This window comes from Cynocephalus volans, chromosome 4 (assembly GCF_027409185.1).
Source record: "Cynocephalus volans isolate mCynVol1 chromosome 4, mCynVol1.pri, whole genome shotgun sequence".
Taxonomy (NCBI): domain Eukaryota; kingdom Metazoa; phylum Chordata; class Mammalia; order Dermoptera; family Cynocephalidae; genus Cynocephalus; species Cynocephalus volans.
The window spans coordinates 88,110,450-88,131,331 of NC_084463.1; the positions used below are offsets into that span (position 1 = coordinate 88,110,450).

A 20,882-nucleotide genomic window follows, 5' to 3' on the forward strand; every position below is an offset into this window, starting at 1 on the left:
AGAACAGGCTATTGGAGAGGATAGAACTGTGTAGAGAGAGAACTCCGAAGATCTGAAAAAGTTTCCCATAGATTATTTGGCTAAGTACTGATGAACACATGCATGTAAAGAAATCCCCTGAGACTGGGAGAACCACCCAAAAGAATTTGAAGCAACAGTGCCTGACTTCACATAGGTAGATTGCAAACCATCATAAATCATGAGGGATTGGGTATCACACAAACGAAATTCTTGTGTTTTAGGGGAAATTTGGGATTTCCAGACTGAGTACTACTTCAGACCCACCTAACAAATCTTAACAGCAAGACTCAAAAGGATCAAGCTATTTACTTGATCTAAGCAAATTAACTGCATCCCAGAACAAAACTCAAGAAAATTTATAGAAATACAAAAATATCTAGCATGCAACAAGGTAAAAATCCACATCTACCATCCAGTCACACATGCAAAGAAGCAGGAAAATAAAACCCATCGTGAGGAGAAAAATTAATTAATCCAAGCTCACCCAAAACTAGCATAAATGTTAAAGTAAGCAAAAAAAGGAAATTAAAACATATTGTAACTGTATTCCATATGTTAAACTGTTAAGTAGAAAAGTGAGAGATATTTTTAAAAGACATAAATTGTACTTCCAGAAATAAAACTAAAATGTGTGAAATGAAAACTACACTGATTGAAATAAACAGCCAATTAGACATCACAGAAGAGAAGACTAGTGAAGTGGAAGACATAGCAATAGAAGCTATCCAAAATGAACCACAGAAAAAGTACATAGGAGGAAACAAAGGAGGAGGAGGACAGTGAGGGAAAGGGAAGGAGAAAGAGAGGAGAGGATCAAGATTCCTAATAATATACAAGTAAGTAGATCCCACAAAGATAGAAAAAATATTTAAAGAATAATGGTCAGAATTGTTCCATATTTGATGAAAGCTATAAATCCATAGCCAAGAAGCTCAGTGAATTTTAAGCACAAGAAACATGGAGAAAACTACACCAAGGCAGTATCATAATCAAATTGCTCAAAACAAGTGATAAGAAGAAAAATCTTAAAAACAGCCAGAAGAAAAAAAGGACAAGTTACATGTAAATAGGAATAAAGGTAAGAATGAGCCCACCAGGAGGAAAGCCCTCACCAAATGTGCCTCCCAACCTTGCTTTCAAATTCTAAATTCACAGCTTTCAAAACTGAAAGATACTAATTTATTTTCTCTATAAATTACCCAATTTCAGGCATTCTGTTATAAGTGACAGAAAACTAATATAGAACTGAAAGGAGAAATGCATTCACAATTATAATCAGAGACGGAGGGAAATGCAAGTTAAAACTACAATGAGATACCACGACACACCTGTTAGAACCCTTAAATTATAAAGTTGATCATAAGAGTTGACAAGGATGTGCAGGAACTAGAACTCTCATGTATTACTGGTGGGAATGTAAAATGGTACAACCACTTTGGAAAACAGTTTGGCAGTTTCTCAAAGACTTAAACATGAGCCTACCATATAACTCAACATTGCACTCAACTATCTACTAAGAGAAATGAAAGCATATGTCTGTATAAAGGCTTGTACACAAGTGTTCATAGCAGCTTTATCTATAACAGCCCCAAACCGGAAACAACCCAAATGCCCATCAGCGGGTGAAGGGATACACAAACCACGGCACACACTCGTACGTACAGTGGAATACTCATCAACAGTGAAGAGGAATGAGCATGGTTAAATATGGATAAATCTCAAGATAATTATGCAAAGTGAAAGAAGACAGAGAAAAAAAGACTGCATGTTCTATGATTCTATTTATATGAAATTCTATTAAATAAAAACGAATCTTACAGGGACAGAAAGTAAATCCGTGTTTGCCTAGGAGTGCAGGTGGGAGGAAGCAGTGAGAGGGACTCTTCTAGGGCTTATGCTTTTTCTCATTATCTTGATTTTGGTGATGGTTGATTATGGTATCAATTATCTTGATTATGGGTATCTACTCATGTTAGAGCCGACGAAGTTGTACACTTTACGGGTAGTTTTTCACAGCAATTATACCTCAGTAAGGCTGTTTAGAAAATACAAGATGTAAGGAGGGAATCACTGGTCAGCCAAAGGTGACCTGAGAGGGCCCTCAAAGCACCGCTGCTTTGTGTGCAGAGGATACAGAAGCAGCAGCTCCCCACGGCTCCTGGCCTCGCCCACTGTCCCCTCCAGTGCCTGAGAGAGAATTTGTTCTACAGACAATTTTGCTTTGTCTGAGGCCACACTCAGCTGCTGTTCCCTTCATCTCAGGAGTGTGGAAGGAGGAAGCATTCCTCATCCCCCACCGTCTTTTCAGGGCAACTCTCTCTGCCAGCACCAAATATTACCAGACACTGGGGGAAGAAGAGGTACCCACTGCTTTGAAAAGTTGCCAACTCCTGACGGACACAGTCAGATTATGTAAAGGTTTCTTCTCCATGCAGTCATTTAAGAAGCATTCATATGGGGAGAGAGGAAGTCTCCTTAAAAAAAAAATGCCAACAACATAACTCATTATCATTTTAATTTTTTACCAGTCTACTTCCCAACCAAAAGATGAACAGTATAAATTAAAGAATTAGGGTAAGATTACAGACGTTGGAAAATTCATTCAGTCAATAAATACTGAGCTCACATTCCATACCAGTTACACATGGGAGGCAACAGCTGATAGATCTCCAGGTGATGAATCAATTATTAAAAATACTACTTGTATATTTGTCAGAGCAGGAATAGACTGAGCTCTCAAGCTGGAAACTGAGAACTGATTATTCTAGAAATTCAGAGTTCCATTAGTACCCACAGGATCATCACTTTGCCTTGATTGCCCACAAATTATTGACCTTTAAAACAGAGAACACTTAGATTGTGATGTGACACATATTAATCTCAAATCCACTCAATGTGTTTTTAAAATATAAAAGTCTATCTTAGTGATATCAAGATGATGAAAGTCTATTTAGACAGTGACATTCTCATGCTGTTAGGAAAAATGGAAAAAACTTGACTGATGTTTGTGGATCAAGGGAAAGTGGGATCCCACAGTGCCCATGGACCCTCCCTGATATGAAGAATATAAGACAGAAAGACGTGTTTTTTTATCTGAATTGATAGGCAAGAAATCTATCCCCAAACTCATCTTGCTCAGAATTTGAAAAGGGCAAATTCTGTATTATCACTATATAATGTATTCAATCACATTTCCGTTTCTGAGAGCAGATGAAAAGTGGGATGCCTGGGATTCTAAATTAATTCCTTTTTCAAGACGTAGCTTCTGTGCTGTAGAAGGGTATCACTGCTCCCTTCTCATTTCTTATTTATAGTCTAACTCCCTGTCCTAATCATCTCCAGCTCTTCCCCAAAGCTAAACGGTTTCAAAGAAACTGAAGTTTGGCATTTCTTTTTAAAGTGCCTACTGCTTCACTCTTTAAATACTCATATTTACTTTAGAGTTAAATAAAAAGCAAGTAAAGTTAGTATGTCCAAAGATAACTTCATATACCTACCACTGTATCTGATTCTGACTGCTAACCCAGTCTGGTCATTGAAATAGTCAGAACTCTTTGATTGCAAGTGATAGAAATCCAACCCAAATTAGCTTATGCAAAAAGAGAGAAGTAATAAAACTGCAGAAAGGGAAAGGGTGGCAGTCCTCAGGAATGGATGGACTCAAGGCTTTCCCTCCCTCTCGCAAGTGCATGTATGTATGTGTGCCTGTGCGTGCATGTGTGTGTGCCTGTGCGTGTGTGTGTGTTACCTATCTTTGCTTTTCCATGTTTTGGTCTATTTGTTCCTATTACATATGATGCTTTTTCTACCAGCCTGTGAATATACCCATAAGCAACTCTAGGCTTATATCCTTCAGCTAATGACCAAAAAAGCAGGAAAGCTTTCTGCTCAACTCCAATTCAAAAGGTGCCTGGAAAGAACTCTGATTCCTCTGCCCCAAGACTGAGGTGTTATGATTTCCAGTCTCCACTAAAATCACTTAGTTCGTATGAGAAAAGAGGAAAGAAAGGAAGAGGGAAAAGGAGGAAAAGGGGGAGAGGAAGAGAGGGAGGGGAAAGGGAGGAGGTCAGGACACACAAGACTCCCAGATGAATAGTTGGAAATCGGAAAAGCAGTCTACTACAGCCATTGATCTTACACTTTATTGATAACTCTGCCCTCAAAAATCACTAACATTATTTATATGTTTAGGTTTGCTTACTCAACTTACAGACCTTTTTGACCTCCACAAAAGGTAGCACTAACATATGAGCATGCTGCCGTCAGTAAAGGCAGATGTCTTAATTGCATGGTCCAAAAAAATGAACTACTGATTGTTTTAGTTGAACTACACATCAGAATTTTCTCCTTAAACATTTTTATGTTAAAAATAATACTAAGATGATGATATAGATAATATATAGAATTTGTTTTCAATAAAATAACCTCTGCATAAAATTTGAAGCTCCCTCACTACTTCTTAACTATTAGAATTCTGAGACCTCTGACTTCTTTGATTTTGTAATTTCGAAAGAGTAAACAGCTTCTCTCACATTTGCCTTTATGTCTCAAAACTTCGGGATTTATGGATTGTTTTCTTTGCTGTGTAGAAGCTTTTTAGTTTGATATAATCCCATTTGTTTATTTTTTCTTTTGTGTTTGTGTTTTTGGGACCTTATTCACAAGGTCTTTACCCAGTCCTACTTCCTGGAGTGTTTCCCCTATGTTTTCCTTTAGTAATTTTATGGTTTCAGGTATTACACTTAAATCTTTAATCAATTTTGAGTTGATTTGGGTATACAGTGAGAGGTAGAGGTCCAGTTTCATTCTTCCGCATATGGAAGTCCAATTTTCCCAGACCATTTATTTGGAAGCAGTCTTTTCCCCAATGTATGTTCTTGTTGCCTTTGTCAAAGATCAGTTGGCTGTAAGTATGTGGGTTGATTCCTGGAAAGCAGAAAGACAACCTATGGAATGGGAGAAAATATTTGCAAGCCATACATCTGACAAGAGATTAATATCCAGAATATATAAAGAACTCAAACAACTATACTGTAAAAAAAATGAAATCACCCAATTGAAAAATGGGCAAGGGAAATGAATAGACATTTTTCAAATGAAGACATACAGATGGCCAATAGGTACATGAAAAAACGCTCAGCATCACTAGTCATCAGAGAAATGCAAATCAAAACCGTATTGAGATATCATCTCACCCCAGTTAGACTGGCCATTATTAAAAAGACCAAGAATAACAAATGCTGGTGAGGATATGGAGAAAGGGGAACTCTTCTACACTGTTGGTGGGACTGCAAATTAGTACAGCCACTATGGAAAACGGTATGGAGTTTCCTCAAACAACTACAGATAGAGCTACCATATGATCCAGCAATCCCACTACTGGGTATATATCCAAAGGAATGGAAACCATCATGTCAAACAGATACCTGCACTCCCATGTTTATGGCAACTCTACTTGCAATAGCCAAAATACGAAACCAATGTAACTGTACATCGACAATGACTGGATAAGGAAAATGCGATGTATATTCATAGTGGAGTACTACTCAACCATAAAAAAATAATGAAATTCTGCCATTTGCAGCAACATGGATGAGTCTGGAGAAAATTATGTTAGGTGGCATAAGCCAGACACTGAAAGAGAAATACCATATGTTCTCACTCAACTGGGTGCTAAGAAGGAAAGGAAGGAAAGGAAGGGAGGGAGGAATGGAGGATGGAAGGACCACAATATGTTGAACTTTCAGAAGGAGAGAACATACCTAAGGGTACTAGAGATGGGGGGAAGGGAGGGAGGGAGTTTGGGGAGTGACAGATCGGGTAAAGGACATAAAGAAAAATCACGTTTTGTAATAATGAATATGCTAATAATAAATTTAAAATAAAATTAAATAAATTTTTTTTTAATTTTTAAAAATTTTTTTAAAAACTTTGGGATTTGAATGGCAATTTTCCAAAACGAGCTTTCACATAGAGTATAAATGCATAAAACATTCTGCAAAGTGGTGGATTGGTCCTTTTTCCTCTTTCTCTCTCACATGTGGGAAGAATGCTGTCAGGGAACAAGAGGAAGATGTTCTCTGTATTTGAAAAACACACAAGAAACCCCAACTCAGTGAATGTCACCTTATACACTACAGTCTTCTGATGAGTCCTTCTGCTTATCTAGAGTGAGGCCTCCCCTCCCCAGGGTGTATATCCAGTGGATGCTGTCCGAGCTTACCACAAAAACTGAAATAAAATGATGCTATGCCTGTTTGAAGACACCCCAGATACCTTATTAACTTCATTGTGTTACGTCAGCAGGAAGAAGCTAATGCTGTTCCTCGTATAAACTCCTGTCATCTCTTCCAGCACGAATTATCATAGTAATATTTATTCATTATGTGAAAAAGCATGTTTCTTATGGAAGATGGAAAAATACAGAAAACATAAGGAAAACATTTTATGAGATAATATATCAGCTTTTTTCATTTGACACTATACTGTAAGCATTTTCATGTAATTAAATCTTCTTTGAAAACATGACTATATTGGCTGCAAACTATAATTCATTCATATTAATGCGCCATAATTTATTTAATCACTGTTGTTCAATAGTTGCTTCTATGTTTTTTTCTATTATAAAAAAGTCTATTAAATATCCATATCCATAAATTCTTTTTACAGCACTGATTATTACCTTGGGATGAATCCCTAGAAATGGAATTACCAGATCAAAGGAGATAAGTCATTTTAAAACTGTTTTTACATATTGCCAAATTCTTGCCAGCAAAGGTGCATTAATTTTCACTCTTACTAGCAGAATCTAGAGGCGTTGTTTCCCTTCATCTTTGCTATCACCAGCATCATCATGTGAACATATATTTTAAACAAAAAATTGAAGCCAGGTTTTTGAAATAGAAATTAAAAGTGGATTCATTTTTCACTTACCAGCTGACTTACTTTGCACCATGGCTAGCATTCCAGTAGCTGATGTTCATTTTTAATGCAGTTACTTGTCAACAGCCTAAATGTCATCAAAAAGTGGATAGTTAAATAAATTATGGTACATCCATACTATGGGACAATACATAAGCAGTAAAAGGATAGAGGGATATCTGTAGGTTCTGATGTGGAAAATATCAATGGGTGATTATTTTTTGAAAAAATCTATAGTTTATTATTATTTGAAAATTATACATACTATGAGTATTATCCATGTGTTTTTAGAAAAACTGTATATATTTTTATACATATCTATCTATCTATCTATCTATCTATCTATCTATCTATCTATCTATCTATCTATCTATCTATCTATCTGTTTGAATGTTCATAGTTAAAAGATCTGGAGAGATATGCACCAAAGTACTATAAAGAGTCTTCACGTAGAAAGAGCGAATTTGTCGATGGAGAGTTGGGGGATTCCTGAGAGGGAAACTGCGAATTGGATTTTATTATAGTGAGTATAGGTTACTTTTGAAATTTTGTCCCAGTAAGATTAGATACAATACTCCTTTAGAATTGACAGATATTTTTTATCATTTACTAAGAAAATTATAGTTCAACAGATTATTAAGCCATGAAAAAACTTCTGAGAGGAATGGGAGGGAATACTATTTTTGCACCTCCACCTTTACGATCTTATGAGATCCACCTGGTAAATTGAGACACAAAAACATGTCGTGGGGTGCATCTTAGGAATGAAGCCAGCCTGTGAGCTGGTGGTGGCTAGTGCCCCAATTTGGGTCCCCAGCGAATGAGACGCACCTTCAGGAATACAGACCAATTAGCAGTCTCCTCCTTTTATTCACCTGTTAACTCTCTGTGAGTGACAGTGACTTAGACAAATCAACACATTTTCTTTTGGCTACAAGCCAGCTCCATAGGCCATTTTTTATTACAACAGAGAATTTTTAGTCACTGCCAGAAGGTTTACATGGTCACATGAAATAACTATTAGTAGTAATCATTTCCCCATACCAGGAACCAGAGCATCCTCTGAATTCATATACATGAACTCTTGAATTTGTCGTTTGGTGAGGGACTACCAACCTATCCCCTGAGCTCGGCTGCCCTTTTCCATACACAGTTTGCATGCAGCCATCTGCTTAACAAGTCCAGAAGAGAACTCCTTATCTCCCTAACCTACTCTGCTGTCTATTTTTGCTAAAGTCTGACCTTCCTCTCAATTGCTCTGGGCACAAACCTTGGCATTATCTTCTACTTATTTTTCCCCAATCTCCCATATCCAAGGTTGGTTATAGCTCCCAATTCATCTCAGATCTACACCTGCTCTTTTCCTCCCCCAACACCAGTCAAGGTCCTAATTCAGGCCCACGATTCTCTCACACTCAGTAGCTCCCCGGGGAATCTTTTGTCTCAAAGCCACCCTCTGCCTCCTTTAATTGAACTGATTCAGCCATTTCTTTTCCAAGACTTTTAATAGATTTTTCAATGCCCATAGATTAAAAATCTAATTTCTTACCATAGCATTCAAGGACCTGATCTTTCCAACATCACTACCAACTAGATGTGTCCCCAGCTGCTACTCCTCCCCAACTCAACAACTAAGTCACATTTCTCTAAGCTTGCCCTGAATGTCCTACCTCCATGGCTCTGTGATCCATCTAGGCTCCATTTTCTTTCTTTTCTTTTTAATTTTATTTTACTTAATAATATAGAAATGTATTATGATGAACTCTTGAAAACAAGGATGTTCTTAACTGATTTAGAAAATCCAAAACCGTCATAAGAAGAAATGCAGAAAAGAAATAAAGGGGAAAAAAACTTAGATCACAATGAGAAATGAGTTTTGAGCTTGAATTCAATCTCCCATAACAAAGTCTGTCAGAGAAAATGCATGATAATTACATACTTTACAAGTTACACTATGTATAAAAAGATGATTATACTCTAAAAGAATTATGTAAAATTAATGTTTGTTTACAATATTTACATCAGTGCATCAGTATGCTTTGTACACTGCTTAATACTTAACACTTTTTTTTTTGAGTCTCTGAAAAGATCAACAAAGTTTGCAAACCTTTATCTAGATTGACCAAGAATAAAAGAGAGAAGACAGAAATTACTAAAATCAGAAATAAAGCAGGGGCATGGTAGAGCAGTTGCTTCTTCTGTTAGACTGAAGTGGGCTTTGAGGAGAGAGACCTCCTCTTCTTTTTCTAGTCTCTGCTGGTGACTCTCTTTGTGTCACTGCAGTCAGGTGTCTGGTGGGCATCCTGCACAGTAGCTGTAGCTACTGCTGTGTCATCGAGCTGCTTTTGCAGCAGCTGTGGCTGTGGCAGTGGCTGTTGTGGGCCACCCACAAGGAAGTGTGTTTTCAATGAGCTCTTTGCCTGTTTGCCAGTGGGAGATGCTGCCTTTGGCTCCAGCCTACAGACCCCAGGCATATTCTGTTTTGTACCTGCATCTGGGCAGAGGGCTCAGCTCCACTTTCTTAAACTAAAGAAGTATAATCTTCCCTGAGAAGATGAGAAAGGAGGAGAAACCAGGGTACAACTTAACTTTGATCTTAAAGATATGAGGGTGAAACTTTTATTTTCTAAATTTCAATTTGAATACAAAATTAAAATGAAACTTAAAAAAAATGGTAAGCCTGTTTCTATTTTCTCTGCCACAGCTACCAGCAGCAGCAGTGCCCCAGAGGTTTGTGGTCACTCCTTTCTGCCCTCAGGAGTCCTCTATTGGAAATTTTTAAGAAGCACAGCTCTAAGCTTTCCAATCCCTCTTTCTGTTGGATAATTCCTGCCCATTATTAACAGCCAGCTCCAGAACTATCTCCTCTATAAAACCTTCCAAATCCCTCCAAGTTAGAAAAACTCCCTTCCTTTATTCCCAGGGCACGTAATGACTACAGTATTCTAAACTGGTGTCAGACTTAGGCAAGCCTGTCAACTCCTAATCCCTGCCTGTCCACAAAACAATGTAAAGAGACAACTTGGATGACACGGTTGTTCAGCAGCCAGTGCATGCCAGGATACAGACTTACCAGGGTATGGGGACATAAAACTTGCCAGGATTTCTCAGTATTCCTGTAAAAAGCCGTAGCCTCCTGAGCTCCAAAAAATATGCTATAAAGCATAAGAAATCTTGCTTTCCTGAAAACATTTTCACGTATCAGAAGCATTAGATCTGTAGCCATTTGCTTAAAACCTCTCTTATCATTCAAAAATCATATTGTTACATCCCAGGATAGGTACCTAAGTTAGCTCAGAAGGTGACTGTAGAGGAAACATTATCTCCCTAAGTATTTCCATTTCAAGGGGGAATGAGCCAGAGCGCTAGGTCACAAAGCCTACCTGCAAGGGGCTATCAGACCCCTGGATGGATTTTATTTGCACATCAAAGAGAAGAAACCCTTCTAGGAAGGGAGATAACTGCCTGCTACCTCTTTATAAGTAGAGAAAAATTATTTTTTCCTCATCCCTCGGCTATGTGTTATCTAGGTACTTGCATAAGACATAAGTTGAGCTGGTTCTCACCATGTCACTCCAGGGGCACGGACTAGGGCAGAGGGGAGATCGATGCTCTTGTTATTTACTGGGAGGTATTTAATAAGGAATCGATCTCTGATCCAGAGCACCTGATGTGCACATTCAAGCCAAAAGTTATACAGATGAATGTTATAAGCCTAACACAAGGCTGATGATAATTTCAATGTGGCCATTGCTTGCTTTATTTTTGTCATATTTGTTTCTCTTACTCTTCACCCTTCATGAACGTCAGCTTTCAGCAGACAGACTCATCTCCCCTAACTTCAATCACCCCTCCCACTCCTTGTCATCCATTTCTCTCTTCCAGAAGCCTCCTCTAGGTTTACCTTTTTCCTTATTGCCTTTGTTTTTGGTGTATTGCTCCTCATTGTGATGCTGCTGTTTTCCAGTGGGGATCCCTTTTCCACAGTGACACAGACGTGCTGTAATCTAGTCATAGACAGCCAGAATAGTGGGCCAGCTGCTCTGCAAGAGCCATGAAAGAGGCATAATAAGCCATAAATTCCCAATCCTATTTTCTTGCACTAGCTCACAGCAGTGAAAAAAATGCAGATGGTGGTAAATGAGTGTGTACAAAGTAGAGGCTGGTGGGCTGGGGCTGCATCGTTCATGCTAATCATTTTCCTACTTAATATACTCGTGGAAAGTCTCACACCTGCTTAACATATTCGTGAAATTTTTAGTACTCAAAGTATTCATGAAACTTGCTCATTTTCAGTCCAAAAATGGTCACAAAGTTATCACAAATAGATAAGGTGAGAAATGTCATCTGAGGCCAGAGTATATGCACCTCCCTCAACAGTGTTAGTGTCTAGTCAAGGGCAGAGACTATAACTAATAAATTTTGACTTCTCCAAACATCTAATACCATACTTCATACACCATAAAGTTTTATGAGATTAAATATTCGTTGAATCAAGCCATTTCTACTAAAAAGAAAAATGTGACCAATGGAGAACAAACTGAATTCTGCCAACAAAAAAATTGCTCTCTGCCAAAAACTAAGTTATCACAGAGTTGGTATGTGGGGAAATACCGTAATTACACATATGTAGTTACTGTCCATATAAATTTGTTCATCCTCTTAGAAAAACAATTTGAGGGTTTTAATCAAAATTTTATGGCACACACCCTTTGATCCTGCATTCAATTTCTAAAAATTTATCTTACAGATAAACGTACTTATATACAAAAAAAAAAAAAGGAATGTGCACAGATAAATGTTTGCTGAATTGTTTTTAAAAGAAAAAGAATCTCGATGTTCGTTACTAGAAGACTAAATAAATGATATCACTTCCATTTATTTGGAATATGAAGTAGCTCTTACTGTGTCATGGACATGAATCACAACATGGCAGACATATATGTGCTTATAAGGAACACTCCAGATAAATTGGCACTTGGGGGGAAATCAATTAAGATATAGGACACTATGTTAAGAATAATATTGTGTAAAAGTAAAAACACACACGTGGACGCTTCCTGAAAGAATAAGTAAGAAACAGTTGATAGTTATCTGAATGAGGTAGACCCACATTTTGTTGTCGATACACTGTTTGGATTTTTATTCTATGTACTGTTTTCTTTATCGTAATTAAAAGTGAAGAACAAAAAAAAAAGGGAAGCAAGTCATAGCTATGTAAAGATGGAAGGGGCATTAATGGTCATTAGCTCAGAAAGAAGTAACAAGTGCCTGAGAGCACACACTATGTACAGGTAGTCCTGCAATTAGGACCAGGTCCTCTGACTTCTACTTCAAGATTCTTATCCAATTTTTTTTTTAAGTAACGTGCATGCTAGTTACCATTTATTGCACATCTACTATGTACAAGGCATTATACTAAGCACTTTTTGAGACTATATATTCTTACAAGAATATTCTTACAAGTAGGGATTGAAAATGTGTATTATTCATCCTTTAGGATCTTTTTATAGCATTGAGCAAATTCCCTTTTTAAAGTAAGTGGTGTGGAATACTAGGTACTTCTCAAACCTTAGCTCTGTTATCTCTCTTACTTCACAAAGATAGATATTATCATTCTAATTTATAGATAAAGAAACCAAGCACCTTGCTAATGATCACACACAAATTTGCCAAATTCCAAAATTACTCTTCTAGGTACTACTCCACATTCTACACATTGAGACTATGAGTACTGCCTTATTACTATAACTTGTGAGTTAGCTATTACCAACAAATCAGATGTATTTTTCCTTTGTGCATTGACATTCTCTTCAAAAATCACAAATTTCATTGCCCAATTATATCGTCTTAGCTCTTTCACTACCATGAAAGAGCTCTCTTCTTAGCTCTCTTCTTTCTGATTCCTGAACCAAAAATGTTCTGTTACCAGCATTGCCTATCAACATACATGCACTGGCTCGCTGCAGAAAAATAAATCCTAAAAACTTTGCAGAGTCCAAATCAAATTCTGCCCATCCATATCCACTTCTCCTCTTTTGGAAAATATCACCCAAAAAATCACAAAATAAAAGTCTTAGCATTACAGACTAATTACTGTACATCTGCCACAATAATTACTATATTCGGCAATTTACAATTACAATTCAATTCCTTTATAATTGGTCTCCACACAGCTCCCAATGACAGCTATTTTAGTTTCAAGACTTAAAATTCAGCTGAACAATTTCATTCATCATTAACATGTGAAAATGCAGGGTTCTGACTATATAGGCTAACAAAGTTCCAGTGGGAGCCAAAGTTTCAGCTTTTTGAACCTACATTTTTCTGTTTTCCATCTTTTGGCCTGGAATCATGCTATATAATTTAGCCTTATTTCCATGTAGATATTTAAACAATTAAAATATTTCTAAACATGGTTAAATTTCTGTTTTTCATATGATATATCTTTCTTCTTAAGCAAGGATATAAATAATGAATTTCTCTTGACGGTTGTACAATATCAACAGTTTCTTTAAAAGTTTTATTGAGATATAATAATTAACACACAATAAGCACTACATATTTACAGTGTAAAATTTGATAAATTTTATCATATATATAAACCTGTGAAACCATGACCACAACCAAAATGATAAACATATGCATTACCCCTAATGGATTTTTTTGCATACCTTTGTAATCTCGCCTCCTACCATTTACCATTCCAGGCAACCACAGATCTGTCTTCTCTCACTGTAGACTAAGTGACATTATCAAGAGTTTTATATAAATGGAATCATACATCATGTACTCTTTTTTGGTATGGCTTCACTCATTCAGCATAATTATTTTGGGACTTATCCATGTCATCCTGTATATAAATAGTTAATTCTTTTTAATTTCTAAATAGTATTCTATTGTATGTATATACCACAAGTTGTTTATCCATTCAGTTATAAACAATTGGGTTGTTTCCAATTTAAGGCTAATAAAAATAAAGCTGCTCTGGACATTGATATGCAAGTCTGTGTATGGATATATGCTTTCATTACTCTTGGTTAAATACTTTGAAACAAAATGAATGAATCATACAATTGGTTTATCTATAACTTTTTAGAAACTGCCAAACTGCTTTCCAAAGTGGTTCTAACATTACCATCAGCAATGTATGGGACTTCTATTTTCTCCACATTTTTTCCAATACTTGGTATGGCCAGTCTTTTACATTATAATCATTCTCATTATATAGTTTTGAATATACTTTACATATTCTGAATAAAAATTCTTTATCAGATATTTGATTTGCATATGTATTTTCCCAGTCTGTGGCTAGTCTTCTCATTCTTTTAACAGTATATCAAACAGCAAAAGTTTTTAAATTGATGAAGTCCTTTTTATCATTTTTTATATAGATAGTGGTTTTGATATAACACCTAAGAAATTTTTCCTAACCCAAGGTTATAAAACTTTATTCTAAAGGAAATATAGAATCAAGATGACAGAATAAATTGTCCCCAGCATCACTCTCTGCCACGATTGGCTAATATACAACTATTAAAAAGCAAAGACTGACAATCTGGGACTGCTGGAGCTTCAGAGAGGACGAGGAGAGACCCACGGAGTTTGTGAAGGTGAGAGAAGCCACGGTGAGAGGAAGAAGAAACTGCTCAGACTATTTCAAGCCCCAGCTGCATCAGGGTTGGCTCTGTTGAAGAAGGGAAGAAACACAAAGCAGGAGCCAGCAAAAGCCACAGCTGAGCCCTTTGGATGAGCCTGGAGTCTGCAGAGAAGAAGAGAGCCTCAGAGTACAACATACCACCACACAAGCCAGCAAGACCACTGACAGGGTTCCCGTGGACACATGTAGGAGTGAGATGATGTAGCTAACAGAAGAAAGGAACCACCCAGAAGGTGGTGAATCACCTGCAGAGACCCGTGCACAGCTCACCACACGGGAAGTGTTTAGAGTGCATGAGGGAGGCTGGCCCACCCAGAGAATTTGGGGTGCACAGTAGGCAGCTGATCTGCCTTCCAGTCTTCACAGGCCCACTCAGTGGAGACTGGTCAGGGCAATAGAACTGCAAGGGGTGCAGTTTGCCAGAAAGACTTAGTCCCAGGCCAGAATTTCCACGCAGCCCAGGTTTATGTGACCTCACAAGACATGGAAGTGATTAAAAGACCAACAACTAAAATCCAGTCCACACAAAAAGCCTTCCCCAGAAAACCAACAGCAAAAGCAGCATGTTAGCACAACCACAGGACTCAAGTGCTGGTCCCCCCAAGAAATTCTCCCTACTTTGCAATTAAACAAAAGCACAGACCAGAGACAAAGCTCTCATTTAAAGCAGTAAAGGCCTAACACCACCAAAAATCACCTACCAAACCTAAGAGAGGTAACATTCTCCTCAAATGCTCAGGCATCAATGTAAGGACACAAAGACAAAGAAAGAACAGAGAAATATGACACTATCAAAGAAATAAACCAAGTACCAGCAATAGATCCAGAGGGATAGCAGATTTTTGAAATGTCTGACAGAGAATTCAGAATAACCCTCTTAAGGATATTCAAAGAATCACGAGAAAATACAGAAAGAAAATTAAATGAAATTTGGAAAACAATCCAGGAGCAGAATGAAAAACTTGACAAAGAAATTGAATCAATTTTTAAAAACCAAATAAAAATTCTGGAAATAAAGAACACATTATCTGAACTTAAAAACTCGATAGAAAACTCTGACAACAGACTTAATCAAAGAAAAGTATCAGTGACCTCAAAGACAGAACACAGGAAATTATCAAATCAGAGGAGCAATAAATAAATAAAAAGAAGAAGAAGAGGAAGAAGAAATGAAACAAAATACAGAAAATATGGGACTCCATCAAGTAAAATCACCTGCGCATAATTGGCATACCCAAAGGAGAGGAAAAAGGAAGAGATGTAGAAAGCATATTCAAGGTCAGAATGGCTGAAAATGTCTCAAGTATGGAGAAAGACGACAGCATCCAGAAACAGGAAGCCCAGAGCTTGCCAATCAAATACAATCCAAAGAGGAACAACCCAAGGCATATCATAATCAAATTATCAAAAACCAAAAACAGAGAAAGAATACTGAAAGCAGCAAAAGAAACACATAACATTCAATGGAACCCTAATATGTCTCTCAATGGATTTCTCAGTAGAAACTCTACAGGACAGAAGAGAATGGGAAGATATATTCATGGTGTTGAAGGTAGAAAGACTGTCAACTAAGAATTCTCTATCTAGCAAAACTAACCTTCAAATGTCAAAAAGAAATAAAATCTTTCCCAGGCAACAAAAACTAGGGAAATTCATCAACACTAGACTTGCCTTATAAGAAATGTTAAAGGGAGTTCTTCAATCTAAAAAAAGATGGTGCTAAGGAGTAGCAAGAAAACATTCAAAGGTACATAATTCATTAGTAAAGTAAGTTCACAGACAACATTAGAATACTTCAGTATCATAAGGGTGGTGAATAAACCGCTCACATCCTTAGTATGAAGACTGAAGGACAAACCTAACAAGATACTAACATATACAACAACCATATGAAAGATAAGCAACATTAAAAGATGTAACTTGAAACAACAAATTGTCAAAAAGTGGGGGGAGTGATGCCAAAGCATAGACTTGGCTTTGGTTTTTTTCTTTGTCCTTAGATATCAAAGTTATTAGTCTAAAACAATCTGTTGTAACCATGACATGTTTTTTGTAAGCCTCATGGTAACCATAACACAAAACTTATGAGACATACTAAAAATAAATAGTGAGAAATCAAAATACTCTACTAGAGAAAACCACTAAATCACAAAAACAAGACAGTAAGATTGGAAAAAAAGGAAAAAGAATCAACAAAACAACCAAAAAAAAAAAAGGAACAGAATGGCAGTAAAAAGTCCCTATATTTCAATAATAATTCTAAATATAAATGGATTAAATGCCCCAGTTAAAGACACAGAGTGGTTCAATGGATTATAAAGTAAGAACCAACAACATCCTGCCTACCAGAAACCCACTTCACCTAGAAAGACACGCACCATCTGAAAGTGAAGGTGCAGGAAAAGATATTTCAGGCAAATTAAAACCAAAAAAGAGCAGACTAACTGTACTTATATCAGATGAAATAGACTATAAGCCAAGGAAAGTAAAAAAAGATATGGAAGGTCATTATATAATGATAAAGGTATCAATTCAACAAGAGGATATAGTAATTCTAAATATATATTCACCCAACTCCAGAGCACCCAGTCATATAACTAGACCTAATGGGAAAAATAGACCCTAACACAATAATAACTGGGGACTTTAACATCCCACTTTCAGCAAAGGACAAATCATCCAGATGGAAAACTAATCAGGAAATATCCAAATTAATCCCTACTTTAGGCCAATTGGACCTAACAGACATATATAGAACATTTCATCCACAGCTACAGAATACACATGCTTCTCAGCAGCACATGGGACATTCTCTAGAATAGACCATATGTTAGGTCACAGAACAAGCCTCAACAAATTTTTAGACACTGAAATTGTATCAACTACCATGCCTGAACCATAATGGAATAAAACTAGAAACCAACAACAAAAGAAACATTAGAAACCATACAAATACATGGAGATTAAATAACATGCTTCTAAAAACAAATGGGTCAAAAAAGTAATCAAGAAGGAAATTCAAAAATTTCTGGAGACAAATGAAAAGGAAAACACGACATACCAGAACCTGTGGGACACAGCAAAAGCTGTTCTTCAAAGAAAATTTATAGCAATAAATGCCTATTCATAAAAGAAGAAAGACTTCAAATAAACAACCTAACATTACACCTCAAGGGGCTGGAAAAATAAGAACAAATCAAACGCCAAATCAGTAAAAGGATAGAAATAGCAAAGATCAGAGCAGGAATAAATGAATGAGAGATTTTTTTAAAAAAATACAAAAGATTGATGAAACAAAGAATTGGTTTTTCAAAGAAATAACAAAATTGATAAACTTTAGCTAGACTAATGAAGAAAAAAAGAGAGAAGACTCAAATAAATGAAATCAGAAATGAAAAAGGAGGCCCAAGGAGCAGCTCTATTGCACCAGAGCCCTAGTGGCAAGGCCCAGCTCCTTGAAAAACCAGTAACAGTAATATATGGTTGTCACCATGCTCTCTCACCTGGCCAAGAAGGCAGCTAAAAAGAAGCAAGCTGCCAAAGCTCAACAGCAGCCCAGAAAGGGACATGAAGAAAATGGAGATGCTGTCACAGAACGACAGGTGGCAGAGGAGAAAAGTGAGGAGGCCAAAGGCAGAGACCACAGAAGTCAATTTGCTGACCAAGGAGCTAGAGGACTTTGAGATGAAGAAAGCTGCTGCTCGAATTGTCACTGGTGTGCTGGCCTCTCACCCCAACAGTACTGACGTCCACATTAGCAACCTCTCACTCACCTTTCATGGTCAAGAGCTGCTCAGTGGCACCAAACTGGAATTAAACTCAGACCATTGTTATGGCCTCATTGGCTTAAATGGAATTGGAAAGTCCACACTGCTCTCTGCTATACGAAAACATGAAGTGTTCATCCATGAGCACATGGACATCTACCATCTGACTGGTAAGATGCTTCCTAGTGACAAGACACCCTTGAAGTGTGTGATAGAATTTGACACAGGGCAGGCCATGCTGGAGAGGGAGGCTGAGAGGCTGGCTCATGAGGACATGGAGTGTGAACAGCTCATGAAGCTCTACCAGGGCCTGGAGGAGCTGGATGCTGACAAGGCACAGACGAGGGCTTCACGGATCTTGCACGGACTGGGTTTCACACCTGCTATGCAGTGCAAGAAGTTAAAAGACTTGAGTGGGGGCTGGAGGATGAGGGTTGCCTTTGCCAGAGACCTCTTCATTCGGCCATTCATGTTGCTCCTGGACAAGCCCGCCAACCACCTGGACCTAGACGTTTGTGTGTGCTGGGAAGAAGAACTAAAAACTTTTTAGCACATCCTGGTCCTCGTCTCCTGTTCCCAGGATTTTCTGAATGGTGTCTCTACCAACATCATTCACATGCACTACAAGAAACTGAAGTATTATTTGGGTAATGATGATCAGTACATGAAGACTATGCTGGAGCTGGAGGAGAACCACATGAAGAGGTTTCACTGGGAGCAAGATCATATTGCACACATGAAGAACTACATTGCAAGATTTGGTCATGGCAGTGCCAACCTGGCCCAGCAGGCCCAGAACAAGGAGAAGACACTACAGAATATGATGGCATAAGGACTGAAGAAGAGGGTCATGAGCAACAAGACACTGTCATTTTATTTCCTACCATGTGGCAAGATTCCTCCACCTGTCATTATGATGCAAAATGTGAGCTTCAAGTACACAAAAGATGGGCCTTGCCTCTACAGTAACCTAGACTTTGGTATTGACCTTGACACATGAGTGGCTCTGGTAAGGCCCAATGGAGCAGGGAAGTCAACTCTTCTGAAACTGCTAACTGGATAGCTACTATCCACAGATGGGATGATCTGAAAACATTCTCATGTCAAGATAGGATGTTACCATCAGCATTTACAGGAGCAGCCTTTGGAATACACGACAAAGTGCTACCCCGAGATCAAGGAGAAGGAAGAACTGAGGAAGACCATTGGGTGGTGTGGTCTCACTGGGAAACAACAGGTGAGCCCAATCTGGAACCTGTCTGACAGATAGAAGTGTCAAGTATGTCTGGCCTGGCTAGCCTGGCAGAACTCCCACATGTTCTTCCTGGATGAGCCCACCAATCATCTGGATATTGAGGCCACTGATGCACTGGCAGATGTCATCAGTGAGTTTAAGGGTGGGATGATGCTGGTGAGCCATGACTTCAGACTCATTCAGCAGATTGCACAGTAAATTTGGGTCTTTGAGAAAAAGGAAATCACCAAATGGTCTGGAGACATCCTGGCCTACAAGGATAACCTCAAGTCCATGTTGGTAGATGAGGAGACCCAGCTCACCAAGAGGACCCACAATGTGTGAGATCTCTGCCTGGGCTTGGGTCAGAAACCCCATCTGGAAACTAACAGCTGCTACCCTGGCCAGCCCCTCAGAACAGGACCCTGGGGCTACACTCCTGCATTACTGAAATACTGCTCCCCAGTCTCTCCCTTGACCCTCCACCTGCCTTAGCTGCACTCTGTTATCTTCTCTACCGCTGGACAGTGCCTCTCTATTTCCTATCCTCCTTCCAGTTATGTTTGTCTATGTCTGGGTTCAGCTGGCTGTTTCCTCCAACCCCTTGCAGCCAGAGGAACCTGAAGTTTAGCCCAAGGACCCAAATGCTGGATATGGACCATGAAGGAGCTTAGGATTCTCATTTGCTCGGTTTTGGTGATGTTGGAGGAATAACCCCCAGCCCACCACCCCCATTCCTTTTTGCTTCTGGTTTGGAGTTCTGAATCAGGGCCTTAGTCCTAGTGGTCAGTTTTTAAATAATTATTTAACAGTGTAACTTTTAGACCTATGTGACATCTACAAAGCATCCAATAAAGAAAGAGGAAGTCATGGTCCCTAAATAAATAAATAAATAAACATAAAAGGAGACATTACAATTGATACCAGAAATGCAAAGGATCATAAGAGACTATGACAAATGATTATATGTGAACAAACAAGAAAATCTAGAAGAAATGGATACATTCCTGGACATATACAACTTACCAAAGTTGAATCATGAACAAGAAAGTCTAAAGAGACCAATAACAAGTAATAAGATTGAAGCAGTAAAAAAACTCTCCCATCAAAGAAAACACCAGGACCAGATGATTTCATTGCCAAATTCTTCAAACATTGAAAGAACTAATACCGATTCTTCTCAAACTCTTCCAAAAAATTGAAGAGGAGTGAATACTTCCAAATTCATCCTGCAAAGCCAACATTAACCTCATACCAAAACCCTTTAACAGTCACAGTG

General features: G+C 38.0%; 1 pseudogene; it reads left to right on the top strand.

Annotated features, from left to right (window-relative positions):
- Positions 1-18,093: 18,093 nt before the first annotated feature.
- LOC134377304 (ATP-binding cassette sub-family F member 2-like) lies at positions 18,094-19,948 on the top strand (annotated as a pseudogene).
- Positions 19,949-20,882: the final 934 nt, after the last annotated feature.